This window comes from Chiroxiphia lanceolata, chromosome 1 (assembly GCF_009829145.1).
Source record: "Chiroxiphia lanceolata isolate bChiLan1 chromosome 1, bChiLan1.pri, whole genome shotgun sequence".
Classification (NCBI taxonomy): domain Eukaryota; kingdom Metazoa; phylum Chordata; class Aves; order Passeriformes; family Pipridae; genus Chiroxiphia; species Chiroxiphia lanceolata.
The window spans coordinates 45,382,129-45,388,128 of NC_045637.1; positions in this window are offsets into that span (position 1 = coordinate 45,382,129).

A 6,000-nucleotide genomic window follows, 5' to 3' on the forward strand; every position below is an offset into this window, starting at 1 on the left:
GCAATATGACTGGTGTGCTCCTGAGCCTGCTGAGCCCTCCATGGAACTTGATATCTCCTAGAACTGGACGCAGGCTGGGAAAAGAGAGCTCAGCACCTCTGGGGCTACTCAGCACCTGCCAAGATGAGGTCCCATGCTCCTGCTGGGTAAGCAGCTTTGCAGCATGCCATATCTCCATACCACTTAGCATGGATGCTTCGGTGTCTTGCAGCTGGCTAGGGCTGCCAAAGCCAGTCGTGCATGTCCCCATTGTCACTCAGCTCTTGGTACTGAGCTAAATGTGCCAAGCAGTGAGTCAGTGAGGCAAACTGGAACAGGCAAAGTTAAATGGATCACATCTAGATTTTCCCCTTTCTGGGAATTTTTTAACAATCTAAAAGTTGTGTTTGGATTAAGTAAAAATAAAAAGTTATTCGTTGCACGTATAAAATATGCATGTTCTTTTATGAACCAAAGTATCTTATTTCAGAACTTTTGCCTAATCAAATATTCAAAAAATGATAATTTAAAAACATTTTTTGTTCTAGGTTTTTCAAATGTTTGGTTTGGAGCCTTATATTTTTTTGTTTTACAGAATTTCAAGCATTATTTTTGTATGTTTTTTACTGTTTTATACCAGACTGATATGATCATTATTGCAGTAACACATAAAATATCCATATTACTAATGCAATAGTCAGTGTTTGAAGTGTTGGAAGCATAAAACAGTGAAGAAAATGCAAAGCTCAATACATGATGGAGTTCATGGTGCAGATATGGAAACTGGATGGAAGTCTTGTACTTTGTGTTGCCATGGCATTGGGGAGAAGCTTGGAGTGGCGTGGAAGTTGCGTGGTCTCGTTCTTCTGCTTGATATTCAGAAATGTTTTGTACAGAGCAAGTCCATCTCCTACATCTCCTACCAAGAAATGTTGTGTACAACATGATTACAAAGAATGGAAAGTTTGACCACAGTCCCACCCTCAGCACTTTACACAATAGAGATAAATAAGGTATAAGATGTACCCCAATTTCATACCTGTATCAAATTTTTTACACAAAATTTGTAGGGACATATTGGCAGTTTTGTCCTCCTCTCCCTCCACAAAAGGCATGCTTTTTGGTAAGCCTTGTGTCCTCAGCTACGTTTAGTGTTTTGACTTGGTAAATTAAGCTTGTGATGGCAATTGTATTGTTAGTGCTATATATAGCTATTCTGCAGTTAATGCATTTATCACTGGCAATCCAAAAGAACTATATATGTTGTGTTCAATAAACTGTGCTATATAAACCAGACTCATAGTTAATAGACTCTCTGTGCATCTGGTGTCAGGCCTATATTGTTATGTTTTTGCAATATGAAGTGGGCCAGTGGCCATAGAAAAAGGGCAAACAGAGCTTCAGAATGAGTAGTTCTCAAACTTCTCTACAGACCTTCAGAGAGTTGAGTCAGTAGATTATTTTTGGAATATCCCAGAAAGAAGGTTGATAAAACTTATTTAAACTATCAAGAAATCACTGCATGTGAAAGCTATATTGGGGCCTTGATAAGAAATCAAGAAAGGTTGAAAGCGTGTCTCACTCAAAACTGCTCCTAGCAGTGCTGAATTTCCATTTTGACTACTGAATAGAAGTTATTTCTTCAAAATGTAAAATAGGCATGTTCTTTTGCAGACCAAAATATCCAACTTCTGTTGTGTCAAACTTTTTATTATATAACAGAAGATAATTTGATCTAGAAAAGACGATAAAATGCCTCAAATGACAATAGCCCTAGAAGAAGTGAAAATGAAAGCTGCAGCTGTTACACTATGTCTTTCTTTGCCACACCTCATTATGAAGAGTGCACATGGACTTATCAGAAAAAGATGAATTAGAATAATTCTTTAATGGGAAAACTTGTCATGTAATTTCAAATAAGACTTCGAAACAAATGTTCAAACTTTGAAAAATATAATTTGCACATTAACAATTTTTAAAAAATAGTTTAGTCTAAATGAAAATGATTGAAAAAAATAGGGTAATTTAATCCATCTTGAAGAAGAAATCCTAATCCACTGACCATTACCCTTTGGGAATGCTGGAGTTAATAAAATAGAATTAGTGGCATCTACCTAACAGTAATTTTGTGTTCTTGGAGCTTTTCTCTCCTTTATATTTTATATGAAAGTTTTTATGCTTTTTTTTTTCTTCTTACCCTTGTTAGCACCTTCCAGAACAGCAGAGGAAAGGGCTGAGAATCATTTTGTAAACAGAACTCTATAATTAAAAATGTAATTGGCATACAATGCAGTTAATCAAAACTTGACTTTTCTTTTCATGAAAGAATTTTCAAAATTTTTTTTGGTATCTAAAAACTCAGCCAGTCACCTACTGATGTTACAAAGCCAGCTAAGAGTCCAGATCCTGGAGACTTCCATTTGTGCGGGGTAACTAACATGTTTGAGCACTTCAGAAAGCACCCTTTACCTATGACAGTTGGTCTTGTTACTTTTAAAACACCATTCTTGAGTAATTTTTTTAAAATGCACCTCCAAGACTGCATCATCAGTCCAAGCCTGCGGCGGATTTCAAACTTGCTTCATCCGTATCTGATGCAGTCTATTTTCACACAAATATATACATACACGCATATATATGACATTTCAGTCAACTTTCTGAGCATCTCACAGGAAAATATTTGGTCCTGCACCCTTCCTGGCACAATCCCCAATATGACTCATGCCTGTCCCTGTCATGGGATTCAGAGAGGAGGCTTTTCCTCCAGGTCATCAACAAGCAATTCCCCCATAGAGGGTCTTGTATCTACATGAGATAGTCATGAACACACACCCTAACACTTCACTCTCAATTTAGCCTTCCTGTGTGGGAAATGAAAAACCCCAACAATGGAAACAATTAAATTTTTCAGCTCTAGCTTTATCTTCTTGATTAAAGGAAGCATGTTTACACAGCAGTATCTGGGGAATCTGTAATACTTAAATTAATGAAGACCTTCATTCTGAAAGAGAAGGCCAGCCTAAGTCTTTCCTGAACTACTGTTTTCTGGCAATCACCCAGGAATGTAGATTGAAATTATTTTATCAATGCTATATTCAGACCTATATGGAAGGCTAAAAAAGAGAGTGTCTTTATTAGCAAGAGAAGGCAAATGGAAATGCCCTGAGCTCTATCAAATTGATGCATGATTTGCCTTATTTTAATAGGAGGAACCCAAGGCACAGCAAGATGAAGTGACTGGTCTGAAATAATTCAGCAAAGCAGGGGCAGGACTCTGTCTCACCTGGTGCACTCATTTCTGATATATCTGATTTTACATTTATGGAGCTGAAGTTCCTGGGAATTGTTTGACAGGCACAGAGACACACTTTGTACTGCTTATGATACACAGGTCTGTGTTTTATCATGTACTTTATGTTTTGATATATTTCGGGAATCTCAGTTAAATATCAGCAGGATCCATGTTGTTGCTGATAAAACTTGTATGCAGTGTGGGCTTTTCCTGTCAAGGTTATTTCAGACTGCTAACCATCCATTTCAGTCCAAAAGGATTTCTCTCATTATATTATGGTCCCATCTGTCTGGATATGAACTTGAATGTTAGAATTTGATTTTGGCAGGATCATGCCAAATGCAATTTTTTAGTTTCTTCAGAATAGATGATTTTTGCACCCTATTCATTCAGTTTACTGCTGTTGTTAGTGACTGTTGATAATAATAAATGTGATGATAACTGTAGTTTCTGAAGTTGCAGAAAATGTGTGGGGTAAACCCCAAACACATGGGGTAAAGACAGCCTTGCAACAAAACTAGGAAAATTAAACATGATGCAAGGAGCAGAATGTATGTAAGAAAGAGTGTGCGGAAATAAGAATGATTAGAGCAATATAATAATGAAATTGCTTATTCTGAGATAATGCCTGTCTTTTCTTTCAAACCTTTGGAGTCAACAGCAACAGGACAATATTCAGATTCATAAGTGCCCTGGGTAGTAGTCACCTGCTACTTTTTCAAGCAGTTAGCATATCCTGGCTGCCTTCTTAGTCTCCCAATTTGGGATAAAATTTTTCTTTTATTTATATTGAGCAGCCAGTGAGTTTTATCTTCTGATGACGTCAAGTTCACTGACTCTAGGGTTTGCAGTAGGCTCTAGGCTTACATGCAGGTTAATGTTGCCTTCATGAGTTACTGCCATGACTCCCCCCAAATGTTGAGTCCCAGCACTGAAAGTCAGTATTAATGCTCTTGCCATCTTTCTACTATGACAATCATAGGAACAGTTCCCAGATCTTAGGCCTGTTTGCATGGAGGATCTGGACCAACTCTGTTGCGTTTTCTGTGTAAGGCAGGTCTGCAGTGACAGAGTACAGACTTCTGGTATAAAATAGAACATTCACTTCCATGTCCCCATAGTGGCAAAATCTGGGAGGTGACATCAGAGAACACATGAGGTGCTGACCAGTGAAGTTCTTCAGAGGTCTTCAAATCTCGTGGTGGAAAGTCAAGAAAGTCTTAGAGGAATATAGCCCTGCCCATCTCTCTCAAACCCCAAAGTTATCCTCTCTTATTTATTATTATCTCCTGAGGAAGACTTAATTCACAAGTCAGAATTAATCTTGCCTTCAGAGCCTCAAGAGAAAATGGTTGGTCAATACGGGCACAGGTTGAAAACCTCTCTTATCTCTAAAATAAAATATCTATACACATTTGTTTCCAGACATCTTTCAGCTGTTATAGCTTATTAAACAAAAAGCAATCTACAATTTATATCTTATTGCAAGTATTTTAACATTATCATATCTTTAATTATTTGTTGCATTTTTTTCAACCATCAGTGTTATGTGAAAGATAATTAGTGGTATCTGATTATACATGTGGAATTTAAATAATTCCAAAGTCTTATACTATATCACAGAAAGTAAAAAAAAACCAATAAAGCAAACGAAAAAGACCCCAACCCAACCCCCCAAAAACCCCGAAACCTAAACCAAAAAAACCAGTGAAGTACATGCGAGAGAAGGTTAGGTTTTGAGAAGAATAGGGTGGTTAAACCAATGTGGATAAATAAAATCCAGTCCTAATGTTTGAAATGTGTTCTATATTTTAGCATTTAGCCAAAGTTTTTCAGTGCTTTAAGAGTACAAAACTAATAGTAATGTGGAAGATTTGCTTTTACTGTATATTTTGTTTAACTAAAAATTCATTAAAAATCTTATGAGCTATCCTGCTTAGAGATAAAGAATAGAACCTCCATGCTGGGACGAAGAAAAATCATAATCTTAGATTTAAGGGAGACAGTGCTGAAGAAGCAAGAAAATAATGATCTAGGTGCTACAGGAGCAAAATAGAGCTACCTAGGACCAATTCTATGACAAGTGGAAGCTCAACTTCAAACGGCATTTCTAAAAGCTTTTACCAAGTAACAGGCTTGTAAAGGCATCTAAGTGGCATGACTTTCAAGTACCACCAGGTTGGCACTGCTAAAATCAGGCCTGTGAATTAGAAAACCATGTTGGGTAACAGCATCATGGCATCTCTTCCAAAGAAGATGATTTTAGAAGTCTAATTTCAGCAGCCAGTAGAGAAAAAAAAACAGTAAAACAAGGCAACAACCAAAAAATCTTGGCTTGGAAACATAAAGCGTGAACCCCTACACTTATATCAGTTAAAGGTGAATTTGATTTAGATGGTGCCAAGTTAGGGATCACTTTCAGCAGGGTTTGCCTTCAGATAAGCAAACGGAAGAGGAGAAAATTGCCTAGGTGTAAAGAGCAAGGCTATAAAACTGTTTCTGGAGTCCTTCTTCCAGTATTCCTCCCTCAGTTGACTTGCTAACCCTTTGCACATGATAAGAATTTTTTTCTGGGCTTTAGGAATGCTTTCACTGACTTTCAGTGCTGTGAAAATGTGGGTTACTCAGTTCAATTTTGCAGCTTGTTCTCTCAACTTAAAGGAAAAATCTATACTGACATTGCACATTTCAGCAATGTGTATGTTAGTAAGATCCAAAGATATGTGTGT